General features: G+C 47.4%; 1 protein-coding gene and 1 non-coding gene across 11 annotated transcripts in view; one reads left to right on the top strand and one right to left on the bottom strand.

Moving 5' to 3' along the window:
• RASGEF1C (RasGEF domain family member 1C) overlaps positions 1-21,902 on the bottom strand; it is an 80,735-nt gene extending 58,833 nt beyond the window's left edge. For 3 of the 10 annotated variants that reach the window (XM_038551726.1, XM_038551722.1, XM_038551729.1), the window contains exons 1-2: positions 21,168-21,259; positions 1,992-2,083 (exon numbers count right to left, since the gene is read on the bottom strand). The gene's annotated coding sequence lies outside the window, so the exon portion shown is untranslated. Of the gene's footprint in view, positions 1-1,991; positions 2,084-21,167; positions 21,261-21,627 lie in introns of those variants that run through there. The other 7 variants (XM_038551720.1, XM_038551731.1, XM_038551732.1 and 4 more) reach the window with 5 other exon arrangements.
• On the top strand, positions 16,546-16,652 carry LOC119874115. The gene has a single exon (XR_005367327.1). It is a non-coding gene; the product is annotated as a U6 spliceosomal RNA (small nuclear RNA).
• Positions 21,903-22,124: the final 222 nt, after the last annotated feature.

The following is a 22,124-nucleotide window of genomic DNA, read 5'->3' as shown; positions in this document are numbered from 1 at the left end:
GGAGCAAGCCAAGGGAAGCAAGGCTGCTGTGGCTTCAGTAGGTTGACAAGGAATCTCGTTGTGGGGCACAGGATGGGGAGAAGGCAGGGCCTGGGCTGTGGAAGAGATGGGTTTGGTCATGTGCTGCAGGATGATCCCTGGAGGGGGTTGCGACAAGATCCCTCTGACTGTTGAGACAAGAGTGGGTGGAGGGAGAGCCAGGGGAGTGAAACAGGCAGGAGTCAGGGGATAGAGAGAAGTGGCTGCATTCTGGCCAGATCGGGAAGGTGACACCCACAGGCTATGTTGATGTTTGGAAGGCAGAGGCATCACTGATGGGCAGGGTCCTCAGCTACTCAGGTAGAACTTGACCACCTGGCTGACATAATGAGGATGAGGGAGATTTCGGGGAGGAGAGACTGGGGAGGGGGGTGCAGCAGGAGAATGCTTGGAGAAGGGAAGGGGGTCTTGGAGGCCCAGAGCGGGGGCAGTGCAGGACAGAAGGACTGACCAGGGGGCCCAGGGTACAGAGATGTGCAGGGGAGCATGAGGCAGTGACCCCATGGGTGATGCCTGAGGCTCTGAGGACCCTCCCAAGAACAGCTAGTGGATGGCATGAAGGCAGAAGCCAGCCTAGATCAGCACCTTTGACCTCAGACCCAGCAATTACTTGGGACCCAATCCAGTGTGGGTATAACCATCAGTAGCACCGCCTTGGGCTGAAAATGAGGAGCGCCCAGAAACAGAACACTGGTTAACAAAGTGTGGGCCTGCTCTTCAAGGGACTATACCACCTGGCTGTCAGAGGAGCACAGCAGATTCTGAGAAGAATGTCTTCCAGCTACCGGAGTGAGAAAAGCCAGTGATAACTCAGGCTCTGCTTAGTATGAAATGGATCTCTGCAGAAGAAAATTCTACTTCCATGCACCCAGAGAAGCCCTAGTATGTTTAGTGACAAGAAGGATTATTTCATCACATAATGGGATGGTAAGTGGTTTTAGTTTCTGCTTTACCCCTTTCTGTTTTTTTTTTTTTTCCTTCAAAAGGAAAAGAGAGCAAACAGGTGATGAGTGTGGAGTGCGGTACCGCAGGTGGGTGGGAGTGCTGGTCACCCTGCAGGCGGTCAGGAGCAGGGGGCCTCTTGCGGGAGCTGCACCTGTCTGCTGCTTCAGGGAAAACCAGCCAATTCCACTAAAAGGCCTCTCTCTCCAGCCACTTAAGAGTCTGTGGTGGTAATAACATGCAGAAGCAGGGAGGGCGCATTTGTGTTTAACAAAGGCAGGGATGATGGATTCCAAGTCATTTGTCAAAGCAGAGGCTGGTGTGCAGGGGTGCCTGGCTGCTGCCTTCAGACACACAACAGCTGCAAGGCCACCTCTTTGCTAAAACCAGAGCTGCCACCACCACTCTTTGACATGAGTCCCATGAGCCAAAGTAGTCGGAAGACAAATGGCCATTTAGGGGTTCAGATGGACATGTGCAAGCACTTTACAGTTTTAACAGATATCATCACTCCTGGGTCCTAGGTCCCTGCCCCCAGGCTTGGAGAGCCGAGCCCCAGCCCCATGGTGGCCCCACACTGGCCACCAGTGAACAGCCAAGTCCACTTGCACAAGCAGGGCCTTGGGGGTCCTCAGCTTCTCTTTCAGCCTTAGTGAGTTGCTTGTTTCTTCCTTTTTTTTTTTTTTTAAGATTTATTTGCTTAAGAGAGAGAAAGAGAGAGAGAGCGTGTGCATAAGCAGGGGAGGGGCAGAGAGAGAAGGAGGGAGAATCCTCAGACTCCCCACTGAGGGCATGGAGCCCGACACGGTGCCTGATCCCAGGACCCTGAGATCATGGAGATCATGACCTGAGCTCATATCAAGAGTTGGACACTTAACCAACTGAGCCACCCAGACACCCCTGTTTTGTATGGGTTTTTTCCTAACTTTTTATTGAAGTATAGCATCTGTCCTGAAATGCACACAGATTTGAGATGTGCAGCCAGGTGAGCGCTCCCAGAGCAAACATACCTCTGTGTAACCAGAACCCACGTCAAGAACACACTTTCAGCTCCCCAGAAGTCCAGCCTGAGCCTCTTGATTTCACTAACCCTTCATTTCATCTGGAAAGAAACAAACATGAAGAGGGATTCCCACATGGGGAGACCATTGCAGTTCAAAACACCCAAACCCCAAGACACGCCGAGCCCAGAGGGACGCTTGGAGTAAACTAGGGAGAGAGAATATGAGATGGGCCTCGCGTGCCTGGCCCCATGTGGCTGAGGTGGGCTGAACACAGTGCTCAGCCCTACCCAGGTCTACACAAAGGATCAGGAACATGCTAACCACATGGGTAAATAGAGAGACTATTTTCAGGACACATGGGTGGCTCAGTGGTTGGGCATCTGTCTTTGGCTCAGGTCATGATCCTGGAGTCCTGGGATCGAGTCCCAAATCCGGCTCCCTGCAGGGAGCCACTTTCTTCCTCTGCCTATGTCTGTCTCTCTGCGTGTCTCTCATGAATAAATAAAATCTTTAAAAAAATTTTAAAGGAAAGACTTTTGCTTTTCACTTACATATTTTTAAATATAATTGACCATTAAAAGCAAAAATCATGTAGTACAGCATTTGTAAATATGTGGGCAGCCTTGTATGGCAACCATACAGCCCTGTTACAAGTTGAATTATGTCCCCCCCCGACCCTTTTCTCCCTACCTCCACCAAATACATTGAATTCCGAAGCCCCAGTATTTCAAACTGTGACATTATTTGGAAATAGGCTCTCTACAGATGTCATCAGTGAAGATGAGGTGATTCTAGAGTAGGATGGGCCTCTACTCCAATGTGACTGGTGTTCTTATGAGAAGATGGCTATTTGAAGACCCAGACACTCTAGAACGACATCATGTGACACTGAAAGTCCAGATAGGACCCCAAGCCAGGGAACGTCAAAGATTCTGGTAAAGAAAATCAGGAGGAGGTTTCAGTTGAAGCATGGCCCTCTGGTACCTCGGCTTTGGACTTCTATGCTGTGAGAAAAGAAATTCCCATTGTTTTAAGCCATCCCAGTTTGTGGTATGCTGTTACACAGTCCTAGGAAATGAGTGGGAGTGCAGAGGTCAAGAGGGAGAACGGAAGTGTGCTGGCATCAGGTCGTCACACTACCTGGGAAGTAGCATAAATATCACTTGATAGTAGATTGTGGTACGTTAAAAATGTGGGGGCAAGAATTCTAAGATACACATCCCCCCCCAGCCCCCCACTCTTGGTATAATGCCCTTTTGAGTGTGATAGATTGCAATCCAGTGATTAGCTTCTGTTACATGGCAGGGGTAAAGGGAGTTATGCAAATTTAATCAGAGCTTTTAATCAGTTGACTTTGAACAAATCTAGATTATCCTTGGTGAGCCTGACCTAATCAGGCAAGCTCTTTTAAAAGAAGGTGAAGAGGTCAGAGACTCACTTCAGAGGCTCTCCTGGGGTCCTTGAAGAAGTAAGCCGCTATGAGATCTATAGCTGCAGGGAAATTACTTCCATCACCATCTACATGAGCTTAAAAGGGGACCCCTCTGATGAGACCCCAGCTTCAGACTTGTGAGACTCTGAGGAGAGAACCCAACTAAGCTGTCCTTGGAACCTGATTCATGGAAACACTAAAATAATAAATATTTATTGTCTTCTGCTGCCAAGATTGTTTTAATGTTTTAAGCAGCAGCAGAAAAGTGATACGATATATTTTATAGTACCTAAATCAAGTACTAAACTAATACAACAAAGGAATATAGCTAGTAAGTCAACAAAGGAGGTAAAAAAAAGTCGTCAGAAAAAAAGGGACACCTGGGTGGCTCAGCGGTTGGGTGGCTGCCTTTGGCTCAGGTCGTGATCCCAGGATCTGGGATGGAGTCCTGCATCGGGCTCCTATGAAGAGCCTGCTTCTCCCTCTGCCTATGTCTATGCCTTTCTCTCTCTCTCTCTCTGTATGTCCCTCATGAATAAATAAATAAATCTTTAAAAAGAAAAGAAAGAAAAAGAAGATATAAGAAGCAAAGAACATATGAAACAAAAAATACGGGATGCCTTTGGTGGCTCCATTGGTTGGGTGTGCAACTCTTGGTTTTGGTTCAGGTCATGATTTTGGGGTTGTGGGATTGAGCTACCAATTTCATTAGGTGTCGTCAGTGGCATGGTGCTTATACAGATACAGGCTGTCAATGTCAGAGTCCCAGCCAGGATACGACCAGGTGGGAGCACAGACACAGGAAGGTGAGCCAAGATCTGATGGCTGGGAGACAGGGACATGGTGGCAGATCATATTTGCCCTATTCTTTATATTATTATTATTATTATTATTACTACTACTACTACTACTACTACTACTACTACTACTACTACTTAAGTAGGCTGCCCATCCAGCATTCAGTATGGAGCCTAACACCAGGCTTGAGCTCATGACCCTGAGATCATGACCTGAGCTGAAATCAAGAGCCACCTAGGCATCCCTGACCTACTCTCTACATGTTTACATTTTTTAAAGTTTCCATAAGAAAATGTTTAAAAAAGAAAAAAGAGGAAGTCTGTGGTTTTCTCCCTGAAGGTCCCATGGCCCGGGGCTGTGGTGTGACCTTGGGATGCGCTTCCGGACTGAGCCAGGGATGAAGGTAGCAGCAGGAAGGGATGCAGGCTTCCTCATTAAGGTGAGTGGCAACACTGATGATCAGTGCATTACATGTGATTTGCACCTGTCAATGGCTCTGCTCCTGGAAATCGGTTACAGCACAATAACCCACTTTGTTCCCCCTCCTTACGCTCACTGTTTGCAAAATTTAAGGACATTTTCTCTGGCAAACATTTCAAAACTGCAACATGCAGACACTTAAGGCCCTTTTCATCATCCAAAGTGCTAATACAATTTGGCTGCGTTCATGCAGAAACATCTGTTTTCAATCCATAGGCCGCTGGGGACCTGCACTTCATGCCCGGGTGCAGCTGTCACATACTCTGTCATCTCTTGCACAATCCCCCTTGCACACATACACACAAACCACCATGTGGACAATGTTTTATCCTGAAGCAGCCCGGGTGTCAGAGCTGCTGAGCTGTGATTGTCCCTGGTGTGGTCAGGACATGGCATCCCTGGGGGACCAATGGGGGTCACCATTAAATCTCAAAGGACTGGGGAGTTCAACCATTTTCCTGTTGATGTATCACAAGTAGATCTCGCCTCCCAACAGGGGTGTCGATGCATTGTTAGCCTTTTCCGAGGATTAGAGGCAACCTCTCCCCCAAGTCGCTTGCCCAGGGTGGGTCTGGGCATGTAATCTAGCCCAGAGCCCCAGCTCCTTCCTCTTGGCCCCTCTCCCTGCTCCTCTTGCATTTGTGTCTGCTGAGGGCTGACAAGGGAACTAGGGGCTGGCTAGTTAAGAGGGTAAGAGGGCCCGGAGCCCTCCTGCACACCGTATACCCCATGGTGCACTTCCAGCCTGTGGGCATTGTGGCAGCGACAGTGGTCCACCGTCTCTCCTTGAGCTGCTCAAGTCAAGATGCAGAGAGCAGGCATTGACCTGCTGGGGTGTCTGATCGTGGGTGGAGGGGGGTGGCCTATACCCATAAATCCTTCCTCTCCTACCTGACCTCCTGATTGACCTTCCAGAGCAGCTGGGTCATGGGATCCCCCAGGGAGCCTCCCTAGAGTTGACCCCAACTGCAGCCCTGTCTCACCCAGGTGTGAGTTCAGGGACACCCTAGGCCCCACACCAGGGTCTGCTGGTGACCCGTAATTTGATTGACTTAGTGGTCTTCCAAGAGGAAAGTGTGTGTCACCAGAGTGCAGACCAACATGAGGAGTATGGGAATCTCAAATAAATTCATTAAAAATATTTTATCTAATGCATATAATTCAATGGCAACCCCCCCAAACAATCCAATTAAATGGATTAATTATAATTAGTTAATGGTTAATAATTATACTTCATTGAAAAAGTGGGTTGAGGGCAGCCCTGGTGGCTTAGAGATTTAGCGCCGCCTTCTTCCCTGGGTTGTGATCCTGGAGACCTAGGATCAAGTCCTGCGTTGGGCTCCCTGTATGGAGCCTGCTTCTCCCTCTGCCTGTCTCTCTCTCTCTCTCTCTCTCTCTGTGTGTGTCGCATGAATAAATAAATAAAATCTTTAAAAAAAAAGTGCGTTGAGGATCTGAATAGATATTTTTTACAAAAAAGATATACAGATGGCCAAGAGGCACATGAAAAGATGTCAATGTCACCCATCATCAGGGAAATGCAAATCAAAACCACAATGAGATAGCACTTCACACCAGTAAAAATGACTAGGATCAAAAAGACAAGAAATGACAAGTGTTGGTGAGGATGTGGAAAAAAGGGAACATTTGTCGCAGTTGGTAGAATGTCAATTGGTGCAATCAATATGGAAGGGAGGATGGAGGTTCCTCAAAAAACTAAAAATTGAACTATCATATGATCTGGCAATTCCACTTCTGGGTATTTATCCAAAGGAAACAAAAACACTAACTTGAAAATACCCCCATGTTCATTGTATCATTATTTACAATAGCCAAGATATGGAAACAACCTAACTGTCCACTGATGGACAAATGGGTAAAGAAAATGTGGTATATCACAGCTAAGATCATCCTGAATGGTGAAAACCTGAGAGCTTTTCCCCAAGGCCAGGAACAAGACAGGGACATCCACTCACACCACTGTTAGTTAACATAGTACTTGAAGTCCTAGCCACGGCGACCAGAGAAGAGAAAGAAATAGAAGGCATCCAAATTAGTAAGGAAGAAGTGAAACTTCCACTATTTGCAGATAACATGATACTGTATACAGAGAACCTGAAAGACTCCACCAAAAAACTACCAGAACTGATAAATGAATTCAGAAAGGTCGAAGGATAAAATCAACGTATAGAAATCCATTGCATTTTTATACACTAATAATGAAACAGCAGGAAGAAAAATTAAGAAAACGATCCCATTCACAACTGCACCAAAATTAATAAGATAACTAGGAATAAACTTAACCAAAGATGTGAAAACCAGCACTGAAAAATATAAAACAGTGTTGAAAGAAATTGAAGACAACAAAAGAAATGGAAAGACATTCCACGTTCATTGATTGGAAGAGCAAATGTTAAAATGTCTCTACCCAAAGCAATCTACACATTTAATGCAATCTCTCTTTTTTTTAAGACTTTATTTATTCATAGACACAGAGAGAGAGAGAGAGAGAGAGAGAGGCAGAGACACAGGCAGAGGGAGAAGCAGGCTCCATGCCGGGAGCCCGATGTGGGACTCGATCCCGGGTCTCCAGGATCACACCCCAGGCTGCAGGTGGCACCAAACCGCTGTGCCACCAGGGCTGCCCTTTAATGCAATCTCTATCAAAATACCAACAGCATTTTTCACAGAACTAGAACAAATGATCCTAAAATTTGTATAAAATAAAATATTCTAAAATACCAAAGCTATCTTGAAAAAGAAAAACCAAATGGGAAGTATCACAATCCCAGACTTCAAGTAATAGACAAAGGTGTAGTAATCAAGACAGTATGGTACTGGCACAAAAATAGACACACAGATTAAGGAAACAGAATAGAAAGCCCAGAAATAACCCCATAATTGTATGGTTAGTTAACCTTTGATGAAAGAAGAAAGAGTATTCAAAGGGAAAAAAAAAGACAGTCTTTTTAACAAATGGTGCTGGGAAAACTGGACAGCTACATGCAAAAGAATGGAATTGGACCACTTTCTTACTATACACAAAAATAAACCCCAAATGGATTACGGACCTAAGTGTGAGACCTGGAATCATAAAAATCCTAGAAGACTGCATAGGCAGTAATCTTTCTGACATCAGCAGTAGCAATTTCTTACTAGACATGTCTCCTGAGGCAAGGGAAACAAAAGCAAAATAACCTATTGGGATTACATCAAAATAAAAGGCTTCTACACAGCAAAGAAAAAAAATAATCAAAACTAAAAGGCAACCTACTGACTAGGCGAAGATATTTGCAAATGACACATCTGATAAAGGGTGAGTGTTCAAAATATATGAAGAACTGATACAAGTCAGCACCAAAAGAGCAATCTAATTAAAAATGGGCAGAACGGGGATCCCTGGGTGGCTCAGGAGTTTAGGGCCTGTCTTTGGCCCAGGGCGGGATCCTAGAGCCCCGGGATCGAGTCCCACATCGGGCTCCCGGCATAGAGCCTGTCTCTCCCTCTGCCTGTGTCTCTGCCTCTCTCTCTATCTATGTCTATCATAAATAAATAAAATATTTTTAAAAATGGGCAGAAGACATGAATAGGCATTTCTCTAAAAAAAGATATCCAGATGGCCAACAGACACATGAAAAGACGCCCAGTATTACTCATCATCTGAGAAATGCAAATCACAATGAGATATTACCTCACACTTGTCAGAATGGTAAAACCAAAAAGACTAAGAACCGACAAGTGTTTGTGAAGATGCGGAGAAAGAGGAACCTTCGTGCATTGTTGGTGGGAATGCAAACTGGTGCAGCCACTGTGAAAGACAGTATCTTCAAAGACAGTATTCCTTGAAAAACTAAAAACAGAAGTACCCTATGATCCAGTAATCACACTACTGGGTATTTACCCAAAGAATATAAAAATGCTAATTTGAAAGGATATATGCACCCCTGTTTATAGCAGTATTATTTACAATAGCCAAATTATGGAAGTCGCCCAAGCATCCACAGATGAATAGATAAAGAGGATGTGGTCTATACACACACACACACACACACACCGTGGAGTATTATTCATCCGTAAACATAATGAAATCTTGCCATCTGCAACAACATGGATGGATCTAGAGAGTATGATGCTAAGTGAAATAAGCCAATGAAAGAAAGACAAATACCATATGATTTCACTCATATGTCGAATTTAAGAAACAAAACAAAGGAAAAATAAGGGACAAACCAAGAAACAAACTGTTAACTATAGAGAGCACACTGATGGTCACTCGAGGGGAGGTGGGTAGGAGGATGGAAGAAACAGGTGATGGAGATTAAGGAGGGCACTGTGTGATGAGCACTGAGTGACGTAAAGAACTGTTGAACCACTATATTGTACCCTGGACACTAAAATAACACTGTATGTTAACTACATTGGAATCAAAACTTAAAAAAAGAAAATGTGGTCTTTCTCTCTCTCTCTCTCTCTCTCTCTCTCTCTCTCTCACACACACACACACACACACACACACACACAGGAATATTATGCAACCACAAAAAGAGAAAGAAACCTTGCTCTTTGCAATGATGTGGATGGACTTTAAGGGCATAATGCTAAGTGAAATAAGTCAGGCAGAGAAAGACAAATACCATATGATCTCTCTTATATGTGGAATCTGAGAAAACTAAACTCATAGATACTGGGCACAAGTAGGTGATTGCCAGAGGGGAGGTTAGGGGTGGGCAAAATGGGGGAAGGAGGTCAAAAGGTATAGACTTCCAATTATAAAGCAAGTAAGTCCTGGGGTGTAGTCTATAGCATGGTGACTACAGTCAACATTGCTGTATTATATATTTAGAAGTTATTAAGAGAGTTGATCCTAACAGAAAGAAATTTCTCAGAAGTATGTATCCCTAAGCAATATATTACATAGCGTGCTTGCTTCTCAGTTTTATAAACATGGTGTCATTTTGTCTATAGCGCCCTGTGACTTGTTTTTTTTCCCGCTGGACATGGTATTTCTGAGATGACGTCCATCGATATTTCTACCAGTCTGCTCTGTGACTTTTTCCATTTTCTTGACACAAGAGCTTGGTGTGTTCCACTTGTTGCTCCTAAGGGCAGGGCTCAGGGAGCACATGCACACACAATTCTCTGGACGCACCAATTTATACTACCACAGGTAGATTAGAACGGTTTCTATTGATCCGCCTCGTCTCCAGCATTTTTACTACCGCACATAACTAACTTTTTAATTGAATGAGCAGGCAGTGGTGCTGCTTCCTTAACTATTTGATAGAATGCACTGGGCCAATCACCTGGGCCTGATTTCTTTCTGGGACGGTTTCTAATTATAAATCAAATTCCTTTAACAGAAGAATCCTATTCAGATTTTCTATGACTCCTTGTATCAAGTTTGGGAAGTTATGTCTTTCAAGGCATTTGTCCCTTTCATCAAATGTACTGGTATGAAGTTCTTCATAAAAAGCAAAAACGAATGATTGGGACTTAATCAAGATAAGAAGATTCTGCACAGCAAAAGAAACAGTCAACAAAACTAAAAGACAACCTACAGAATGGGAGAAGATATTTGCAAATGACCTATCAGATAAAGGGCTAGTTTCCAAGATCTATAAAGAACTTCTTAAACTCAACACCAGGGGATCCCTGGGTGGCGCAGCGGTTTGGCGCCTGCCTTTGGCCCAGGGCGCAATCCTGGAGACCCGGGATCGAATCTCACATGGGGCTCCCGGTGCATGGAGCCTGCTTCTCCCTCTGCCTGTGTCTCTGCCTCTCTCTCTCTCTGTAACTATCATAAATAAATAAAAAAAATTAAAAAAAAAGTTTAAACTCAACACCAAAGAAACAAACAATCCAATCATGAAATGGGCAAAAGACATGAAGAGAAATCTCACAGAGGAAGACATAGACATGGCCACCAAGCACATGAGAAAATGCTCTGCATCACTGGCCTTCAGGAAAATACAAATCAAAACCACAATGAGATACCACCTCACACCAGTGAGAATGGGGAAAATTAACAAGGCAGGAAACCACAAATGTTGGAGAGGATGTGGAGAAAAGGGAACCCTCTTGCACTGTTGGCAAGAATGTGAACTGGTGCAGCCACTCTGGAAAACTGTGTGGAGGTTCCTCAAAGAGTTAAAAATGGAACTGCCCTACGACCCAGCAATTGCACTGCTGGGGATTTACCCCAAAGATACAGATGCAGTGAAACGCCGGGACACCTGCACCCCGATGTTTCTAGCAGCAATGGCCACAACAGCCAAACTGTGGAAGGAGCCTCGGTGTCCATGGAAAGATGAATGGATAAAGAAGATGTGGCTTATGTATACAATGGAATATTCCTCAGCCAGTAGAAATGACAAATACCCACCATTTGCTTTGACATGGATGGAACTGGAGGGTATTTTGCTGAGTGAAATAAGTCCATCGGAGGAGGACAAACACTATATGGTCTCATTCATTTGGGAAATATAAAAATTAGTGAAAGGGAATAAAGGGGAAAGGAGAGAAAATGAGTGAAAATATCAGTGAGGGTGACAAAACATGAGACACCTAACTCTGGGAAATGAACTAGGGGGGTGGAAGGGGAGGTGGGTGGGGGGTGACTGGGCACTGAGGGGGGCACTTGATGGGATGAGCACTGGTGTTATGCTATATGTTGGCAAATTGAACTCTAATTTAAAAAAAAAAAGAAAAAAATCCCTTGTGATCCCTTTAATGTCTGCAGGGTTTTGGTAACTTGTGTTTTCTCCTAGTCACTCCTGAATCTGTCAGTTTTATCAATTCTTTCAAAAGGGTTTTTTTTTTCTCTTGTTTTCTGTTTTATTCACTTTCCTATCTCATGAGATAATTTTTAAAAAATATATTTCATTTATTTATTCATGAGAGACACAGAGAGAGAGGCAGAGACACAGGCATAGAGAGGAAGAAGCAGACTCCCTGCAGGGAGCCCATGCGGTACTCGATCCCAGGACCCCAGGATCACAACCTGAGCCAAAGACAGATCCTTAACCACTGAGCCCCCCAGGGGCCCGTGAGATAATGTTTATAAACAACTTGGCACACCCTGTCTGAGAGATAGTAAGCCCTCAGACAGGCACCTCCTGCTGCTTAGCACATGTCTGTCCAGTGGTCGGGTGGATGGAGAGACAGGTGGCTGAGCAGAGAGCAGAGAACCCTGAAATCCAGAAGCACCAGGCAGGTCACTCCACCTATAGGCAGCCCTGACTGTAAACATCTCAGACCATAAATAGCATAGACTGAGATCCTAGGCCCACACAGGCTGGGTGATGCTGTGAGGTCCCCTCACATTCCTGAGCCTCTGTTTTCTCATCTGTAAAGCAGATGGAAGTTGCTGGGAAGAGTACCTGAGGCCACATGGTCCCAGTCGCTGGCCCAATGCAGGTGCTTCAACCTGTTTCTTTTGGATGTTCTTTGGATTGAAAAACAAAGGAACCATTTGCTGACCAAATAAATCAAGTAAATCTTTACTCTGCAGGGTCAGTATTTCTCTGATTTCAAGAGGCCATGCTCCTTCCTGCCCTTGGTGAGACCTGGTGCATGTAAAGCAGGAATTCCCCAATTAGGATGATCCCTGGAGCAGGATGGAAAGGCCTTAAATGGGCAATACTGGAGCTTGGAGCAGCCTGGGTGGCTCAGTGGTTTAGCACCGCCTTCAGCCCAGGGCCTGATCCAGGAAACCAGGGATCGAGTCCCACGTCAGGCTCCCTGCATGGAGCCTGTTCCTCCCTCTGCCTGTGTCTCTGCCTCTCAATCTCTCTCTCTCATGAATAAATAAATAAAATCTTAAAAAAAAAATACTGGAGCTTGTGTTAGCTTGTTTCGAAAATAATATAACCGAGGCAGCCTCTACCTCCAGTCCTGGGCCTTTCATAGATGAATCTGGACAACTCTTCCTGGCTGAGTTTATGCACCTTGATAGTTTGGGGCATCTTCGATGGAGGTGGCCTGAGTAGGGAGGCCTTAAGGAAGTCACGGAGACAGATGTGACATGCATGAGAAGGCTTCATTTTGTAAATGCAAGCCCAGGGAGCTCTGCTGGGCAAGGGAGGGCCAGCCGCGCTCCACCCCCCACCCCACCCCGCCCCGTGATCGTTACTGAAAGTGAGGGATGCATGTCGGGTCCCCAGGAAGGGAAGGAAATACACGCACTGTGGATGCCAACTCTGTACCAGGCCCTGGCACTGTGGGCTCCATTATGGTGTCTGGAACCCAGCCTCATTCTGGGACCGTAAGAGCAGTTCCCCAGTGAAGAAGCAGGGGGTTCAACCTTCGGCCGCATGATGGACACTGCTTCTGGTGGCCTCTGTTTCCTTGAGGAATCTTTGGGGGTTCTGCATGGAAGGTGCATGGTGGGCACTTTTGCTGCAAAAAGCAACCCCCTGAGGCAGAGCCGGGTACACAGGCCAGGCAGCTCCCTGGAAGGTACTGGGAAGGATGACAGGAGGGTGGGAGGGGAAACAGATGGGACATCACAGTAAAGCGTGCAGCCCCAGGGCCCCAGCCGCTCCTCCCAATGGCCCCTCCTGATGCCACTGCTGGCAGCTGCTTTGCCCCCAGAAGGGCATGGGATGGGCTTCTCTTCCTAGATACGCATCCCTGTCTGAAGTTTTTAAAAAAGATTTTATTTATTTATTCATGAGAGACACAGAAAGAGGCAGAGACACAGGCAGAAGGAGAAGCAGGTTCCCTGCAGGGAACCCAATAGGGGACTGGATCCCAGGACCCTGGGATCATGCCCTGAATAGAAGGCAGACACTCAACCACGGAATCACCCAGGTGCCCCCATCTGTAATTATAAAACAACTTTGACCCAAAACACTTAGCATGAATTGAGTTTTGAGAGAAGACTCCAACAAATCCAGATTATGGGAGAAAACTGATGCGAAGACTTCAAACCCATGTCAGGAAAGACAAACAATATGGAGGAACTGTGGTAGATGAAAAGACTCTGGTAAACATGACAAACAAGGATGACACTTGATCATGGATTGGATCCCAGATGTAAAAATACAGCCCAGAAGGACATTCCTGGGGCAGCTGCAGAAAGCTGACAATGCACTGTACATGACAAAGATGTGGTGTTAATGTTGCTCCTTGAGTGTGATTCCTGTATTCAGGTTTTGTAGAATGTCCTTGTCCTGAGGAGATGCTGCCCTACTTGGGTCGTACACGGTTCAGGAGAAGTCATGAGCACTGAGGTAAAGTGCAAGCTGTTGGATGTTAATGACGAATGGAGTTAGTGGGGAGTACACCATACTGTTTGAAGCTTTCTTTCTTTTTAAGATTTTATTTATTCATGAGAGACAGACAGAGAGAGAGAGACAGAGAGAGAGGCAGAGACACAGACAGAGGCAGAAGCAGGCTCCATGCAGGGAGCCCAATGCGGGACTTGATCCCGGGTCTCCAGGATCAGGCCCTGGGCTGAAGGTGGTGCTAGACCCCTGAGCCACCTGGGATGCGCTGCTTGAAGCTTTCTCAGTGAAAAGCCTGGGGACATCTCCAGGTCCCTGGAGATAATGGCAGCTTCCTAAATGCAGATTGACCAGGAGAGCAAATAAAACCACTCACACTCAGGCCTAGAGCAAGACCCAGAGACAGTCTGCTGTCCCCTTGCTGCTGGTGTGAGACACCCAACCTGCAAGACACTCAACCTGCAGAGCCTGCTCTGGAGCCCTGCTAGCATGGCTGGAGGGGCAGTGACCCGGTGGGAGCGAGGAGCAGGCAACCAAGGCCAAGGATTTAGATAAAATAACACCAGAAGGAGACAGGCCCACCAGAGGGGGGCAATTCTGAGAGCAAGCAGGTCTGAGATCAGGTGGGAAGCAGAAAATGTATGGGACCAGAGTTGGCTGTCTCAGAAAGTCCCTACTTCTAGAGGCTGGGGGTAAAAGGTAGAAGCCCTTAGAGGGTCGGTGGTAAATGGACAGGAGGACATAGCACGGGGAATTCAAGGGTCTAGAGAAGCAAAAGCAAAGGGTAAATTCAGCAGACAGCTAACAAACCTGCAACCCCTTAAGACTCCAAGTAAGGGTAGTGCAGTTCCCAAAACCAACACAAGAGGGCACTCCTGAGCTAAGAAACCTGAGGTTACCCAACTCCCCAGTGCCAACCTACATTTGTCTATGATTAGCAGTCCCTGCAAACATAAAAACATTTCTAAGCTAACAGAAGGTAATAGACAATATCCATACAAAAGCAATATAAGGATCTGACAGCCATTCTCCCCATGAACCACTTTGTGGGTGAAAAACATAACACAGCGTCTTGACTTGAGCAGCCTTGAGAAAGCATTTGTGACAAAACCCCTTTAGTATGAATTTGAAAACTCAAAACAGAAATGAACACACACATACACACAGAAAAGAGATAAACATGAAACTATAACTGCCCAAACCCTGGAGAGAAATAAAAAACACAACATCATCTCAGAAGTGAAGCCTAAACTAGATGCTCTCTTTAGGGAAAATAGATTTGACTGCAATTTTAGTAAAGCTCATTGAGGAAACAAATGAAAACAATCATAAAACCAAAATGAAATAAAGTTAGTAGTGAAGAGGGTTATATAGAAAGTGATGGATACAAAAGATGGGCAAAAAAGATCTAGTGTATTGGTGTAGCATTGGAAGAAAAACAACATAACATTATAATTATTTTCCAAGAAAACTTTCTGGAAATAAAGGAAGACTTGAATGTGCGTATTCAACTGCTCCCCCAAATGCACCTGACAAAATTGATACTGAATGGGCAACTTAGTGAAATATCTTTGGAGCTCCAGGAAAAATGATCAAGTCACCCATAAAAGGAAGGAAAGTATGTTTATATCAGACTTCTTGACAACATGTAAGCAATACAACTCAGAGCAACATCATAACAAATTCAAGTAAAGCAAGTGTGAGCTGGGATTTTATAACCAGCCAAACTATCCTTTGGCTATCACCGGTACAAAACATCACTTCAACAAGAGAGAAATCAGGGAATGTGGTACTGATGAGTCCTTCTGGAAGAACCCATCAGAAGCTATGCTATAGCGAAGCAAGGAACGACTGGGGACACTGTAGCAAAAATAAATACCAGCAAACAGAATCCAACACCCCTATGTTGGACAGACTCTAAAGTGCCCACTATCTCTATCTCCTGGCATTAATGCTCTTCCTTGAGTGTGGATTGAACCTTTCCTCTAACCAACAGAATATGGCGAAGGCAATAGGATGTCAATTCTGTGATTCTACTATGTAAGACCCTGTCTTGCTAGAAGATTTACTCTAGATAAAAGAACTCAAGAGAGTTCTTGGCCAGCCTAAAGGAGCAAGAGGCTGTGTTGAGGAAGCTGACAAGACAAGGAACTATAGGTAGCCCCTAGTAACTGTGGGTGGCTTCCAGAATCTGAGGACAGATTCCAGCCAACCACCAGCAAAACACTTAAGCTCTTAGGCAACTGGAAAGAAGTGAGTGCTGCTGGCAACAACATGAAGAGAAAAGTGGACCCATTTCTAGCTGAGCCTTTGGATGAGGACCCAGTCCTGGCCAACACCAGCAGGAATCCAGAAAAGCTATGCCTGGACTTTGGATCCGCAGAAACTATGAGATAGTTGATGTGTGTTGTTTTAAGCTACTAAGTTTATGCTAACATATTACACAGCAATAGATGGCTCACATAACCATATTAAAACATATATCATGCCCAAGTGGCTTCCACTTCAGGAAGGCAAGGATGGCTTAATATTCATATTTAATAAATTTTGCATCTTATTGTTTGCCTTATCCTCTCATCCAGAACTTGAAATTAGGAAATCCATTAATATGATTCATCTTATTGTGCTGGCTTCAGCAGCACACATACTGAAGTTGGAATGATACAGAGAAGATTAGCATGACCCCTGCACAAGGATGACATGCAAATTGGTGAAGCATTCCATATTTTAAAAATATATATGATTCATTTATTCACAGTGCTAGGAGAAATATCATATAATTATCTCCGTCTATGTCTTCAATGAAAATCAATATTCATTCCTGGTTTTAAGAAACCAGCCCTTCCCCAAAGAGGAATTAAGGTGTATTCCCACCTACATACACAAATATCTCCCTATCCCCTCTCCTAATCAGCATCTCTCCCAACAGAGACTAGAGGTCTTTTTACTAAGCTCAGGAGCAAGGGGAGGAGGCTCATTTATATTCAATTTTTAGTACTGAATTGAAGCTATTTAGCCAGCTTCATTAGAGAAAGCAAGTAGATGCATAAAAATCAGTAAAGAAGTCAAACTATTTCAATTTTCAGATGACAGAATACCCAAACCCTCTAAAAGAACCCATGAAACTAACAACAAAATAAATTCAGTGCGGTAGACACAAAAACAACAGGCACACAAAAAATGATCTGTCCAAGACATGACGGAAGAAAAAAATTCCTAAGGCAGCAAACAGAGCCAAGTACTCATGAATAAACTTAACAAAAACATGTGAGGAAAACTTCAAAATGCTCCCAAGAGTGGTCTTGAGCAAATAAAAGACGAAGTATTCTAGAACACCTAAAAAGACATTCCTTGGTTTTGGATAAGATGGCTCAACTTGATAACAATGTCAATTACCCTGAAGTGCATCTGAGAATGTGGTATGATCCCAACAAAAGATAGCCATACACAGGAAGAGCTAGGATCCCCCGACACAAAAGCAGAGGGAGGATGACAGGCCCTACCAGATACTGAAACACAGTAATGGGAGTTGAGCTCAATCTCTCCCTCTTATTGCAATAATTGTAGATAAAGCCTTCCTTGTGTTTGCACACATATGCATACATGCACGCACGTGCATGCACACACAATGACAGTTTTGCAATTTCCGCCATGGGGAACCAGCACGTGAAGAGATGGACCTAGTAAGACAGACATGGAAGCCTGGAATAAGTCCATTGCATTCAGGTGTTTATTATACGATACAGGTGCATTTCAGATCACTGGGGAAAAGATGGCGTCTTCACTGTACCATGTTGGGATAAAGAGACATTTGGAAAAAGATTCAATTGGGCCCATAAACAAGCATTGGAAAACATGGGTAGATTCCATACAACCAGTATCAGAACAGCCTTTCTTTTTTTTTTTTTAAATTTTATTTATTTATGATAGTCACAGAGAGAGAGAGAGAGAGGCAGAGACATAGGCAGAGGGAGAAGCAGGCTCCATGCACCGGGAGCCCGACATGGGATTCGATCCCGGGTCTCCAGGATCGCGCCCTGGGCCAAAGGCAGGCGCCAAACCGCTGCGCCACCCAGGGATCCCAGAACAGCCTTTCTAACTAGGATTCAAAATCTAGATGCAATAAAAGAATGATTAAATCAAATATATTAAAAATAGAAAGATTTTAATGGCAAAACCCATTATAAACAAAATTTAAAAAGACCTGGGGGAAACATTGGCAATAATAATAAAGATAAAACACTAATCTCCCTAATATGTATTTAAACAACCTTTTAAATCTAAGGGGGAAAAAAAGGCCAAAAATCCAACAGGAAGTGGGCAAAATAGATGGACAGGCAGTTCATGGAAAAAGATAGTCAAAGGGCTTGAAAACATACACACAGATGTCCAGTTGCACTCACAATAGACATGTAAATTAAAATGCACTAAAATGCTATTTCCTGGCTCTGAGAGTGGCCAGGTTGCAGGGGAAACAGACACTGCCATACATTGCCAGGGGAGAAGGGGAATTTGGAGTAGCTAACATATAAATACATATTTACTCCTACTTCTGGAATTAAAGATACACCTCCACAAATGCAAACAACGTATGTGCAAGGCTATCCTTTCCCTTGTGGTTTGGAGTAATGAAAGCCTGGAAAACACAAATGTCTATCCGTAGAGCACAAGCTGAGTTAAGTGCGATACAGCCACTCGATGGAATACTAGGCGGCTGTATAAAACAATGAGGAAAGTCTATGAACCAGTAAGCAGATATTTTTAATTGAAAAAAAGTGAGATGCAAAGGAGATGGGTAACGCACAAATAAATGGCTTGCTTTGCAAGAGACACCCAGGAACAGTAAACCAGAAATGATTTCAAATGGTTACACCCAGTGTGAAGACAAGAAGAATCAGCGACAGGATTGAGACTTCTCGGTATAGCTTTCTTTAAGTTTTGACATTGAACCATGTAAATGTTTTATATACTCAAAAAATCAAAGAAAATTATATCATAAAGACTAAAAGGGAAAAAAAAACCAAATTGCATGCAAACAGAAATAGATGAAGCTATCTGTATACTCGAGCTGGTACTACACACTCACACAGAGCTCCCTGCACACCCACAGACATCCTGAATTTGACCTGGTAGGTTTCGGTAGGCAGTGGTTTGGATGTAGTGACTCTAAAACTCTTTGGGATGTATTCTAAGACTATGCAGATGATTACATATATTGATGTTTGGGGAGAACCTGGTTCTTAGTGTGGGAGGAAGATGAAAACATTAATTTTTAGTTAAAAAACAGATTTCTTCCCTCAGTGCATTGAGAAGACCTAGAGACAATGGCATCAAGGCAAGCACTGCTAATGTCGAGATACTAGTTTCGGACACCCACCCCCCACTAAAAGGTGTGGAGGATTCGTGGAGAAGGGGCTGACTCTATATGTCTGGGTCAAAATACAAGTGAGAGCAGGGACACTGCTCAAAGACTTATAGGACATGTCCAAAGGGACATGTCCAGAGAGCAGCCTGAACACCTGGCCTAAACATCTAGCAGCATCCCTGTGAACTTGGGATGGGTGTCCCTCCTGCATCGGACACAGGGAGGTGCAAGACCACCAGGGATCCACTAGGGACATGGAGGGACTGGGGCAGTGTGCAAGCCCAAACCAGGCTCCCTCGTCCACCACTTGCAGAATGCTCCAGCCTCCTCATGTCTCCTGGCCCTGTAAGGAGCCACGGGGACATCCCCACGAGGATGGAGGTGACTCTACATTGGGTGGGTTGGCTCCTCCTAGAAGATCCATGGCAGACTCCAGCAGCCTCCTTCCTGCTCCCCTTCCTGCCCCCTGAATTCTCTCTGCCTGCCTCCGGGGAATTATTTCCCCAAACTCTAAACCTTCTGGGGACTGTGCACTGCACCCAGAGGAAAATCCAAACTTCACTGCACCCCTCAGTGGCTCTGTGTCAGCTCCTTCACCCACCGCCTGTGTCTGCCTCAGGGGCCCCGCATCTGCTGTTCCCTCAGACCTTGTTGGTGGGCTCTGCCCTTGAAACTGCATCCCAGCCAGGGTTCCTGGTCCGAGGCTCTCCCTGACCCTCGCTCGCCAGGCTAAGGCTAGGCCCCCACCCCAATCTCTCTCTGCTCCGATAACCCTGTTTGATTTTCTTCCTAGCAGGTACCCTCCGCCAGGACCTCGGTGTTTTCTCTGCTGGCTCAGCTTCTCTAAGCACTTGCTGGGGCTGGGAGCAGACAGCTCCCAGTGGGGGCTCAGTGCATGCTCTGGCCAGTGAGCCGGGACCCCAAGCCTCCCCTGGCCACCTGGCACAACGGCTGGAGTATGGCTTGTGGAGCCAGTGCTCCCAGGGCTGGAAACCCAGCTCTGTCACTTCCTAGTCCTGTGACCTTGAATAAGTCTTGTCACCTCTCAAGGCCTCAGTCACTTGCACTGTAAGACGGGGAGACATCTCCTGCCCACAGGTGAATCTTTGCAGGCACTTCAGTGGGGACTGAAGCTCAGCAGGACATCTGCGTCAGGAGCCCCGGAGGCAGGAGGGAAGGGGCGGGGCGGGGCGGGGGGGGGGGGTGAGGCCGCCCACCGCCCCAAGCTGCCCCGTCTGCCCCTTCCACACGCGCCCCAGGCCATGGGGCAGGCTTGGGAGGACCTCCACTACCTCCCCTCGGGCCTGCCTTGCTCTCCCTGAACACAGAGAGGAGTGACTCAGGGTCCCCTGCCCCTGTCCACGGCCGCTGCGAGAGGCACAGGCTCCGAACCCCAAACTGTCCCACCGCCCCCCGCGGGCTCTCTGATGGCGGTGGCGCCCGTCCTTTCCTTCATCTCGCCCCAGTTTCCGAGACAACATCGTCCTCCCGCCCCCTTCATCACGAGCACCCGGCAGCCCAGCTGTTCCCACTTCATAGAGCGGGAAACTGAGGTGCGGTGCGAGGCGGCGGCCTCGGGTCCGAGCTGGCTCCTCTTCGGGAGGCTGCGGAAGCTCGCGGCTCACCCCAAGCGCGCTGGCGGGGGGCGCGCGGGGAGCCGGCGCCCGCCCCACGGCCCGGGCTGCGCCCTCCGCAGGGCCCCGCCACCCCCCGCCACCCCCCGCCCGCGCCCCCGCCCCCGCGGACCGACCGGCCGGACACGCGCACCGGCCCCGCGCGCGCACCTGTGCCCGGGTCGGGCCTGCGCGTCCCCGCCCCGCCCCGCCCCGCCCCGCCCCGCCCGCAGCGCCCGAGTCCTGCCCGGCCGCGCCCCCACTCACCGGCTCCCTGCGCGCCCGGCCCCGGCCCGGCCCATGGGAAGCGCCCGCCGCGCCCACCGCGAGCTGCGGCTCCTGGCCCCGGGCGCTGCCCGCCGCCCACAGTCGCCGAGGTGCCCCCTCCCGCCCGCGCGGCGCCCGCAGCGGCCCCGAAGCAGCGCGGCGCGGCGCCCCCTCGCGGCCGCCCGGGGGAGCGCGGGGCGCGGGGCGGGGCTGCGGGCGCCCTCCCCGCCCGGCTCCTGGGCCTCCGCGCCGCCCGCCGCCCGCCGCCCTGCCCCGCGCCCCTCCTCGGCTCCCGACCCCGAGGTCAAGGCGGAGCGCGGCCGTCCGCCCCGGCCCCCCCACCCCGGTGGCCGGGACCCACGTGAGCATCGGCGGCGTCCCCCAGCGTGGCTCCCGCTGGGCTCCGGCCCCGAGCCACCCCCACCGGCTCTCTCGCCCTGCAAGCCCCCGGCCCCGAGACCTCGCTTCACCCCCTTTCCTGGGCCCTGGCCGCTGCTCTGGCCTTTCCTCCTTCTGCGATGGCCACTCGGGTGTGCTCTGTCGGGGTCCCTGAGTCCTGTGGGCGCAGAGCGAGTCTCCAGGGGGCAGGGAGGCTGCCTCCGCCCCGCCCCCGCCCCACGGCTCTCCGCGGGGGAGGGGTGGCAGGCCCGGGACCGGCCCGCACGGAGGGTGGGTCCCCGCTCTGAGGCCGCTGGGTGCTCTTTCACTGTTAGAATGCTGGAGGGAGCCTCAGCAGGATCCGGCGACCTTCCTCAACTGGCGCCACCCGGACTTTAAATTTTCCTGGTGTATCCCAGCATAGAGATCAGGACGGCGGTCCTCTGTTTCAGTCAGAACCTGTCCAATGAAATGTGGCAGGAGACCCAACCCAAACACCTTCAACAAAAATAATTTATTGGCTCATGAAGCATGTAAAAAATTTAAAAGCCAAGGAATAGCTGGATCCAGGTGCTGAAA

This window comes from Canis lupus, chromosome 11 (assembly GCF_011100685.1).
Source record: "Canis lupus familiaris isolate Mischka breed German Shepherd chromosome 11, alternate assembly UU_Cfam_GSD_1.0, whole genome shotgun sequence".
In the NCBI taxonomy this organism is placed as follows: domain Eukaryota; kingdom Metazoa; phylum Chordata; class Mammalia; order Carnivora; family Canidae; genus Canis; species Canis lupus.
Note: the sequence above shows the minus strand (reverse complement) of the source record. Positions and strands in the feature narration are given on the sequence as shown.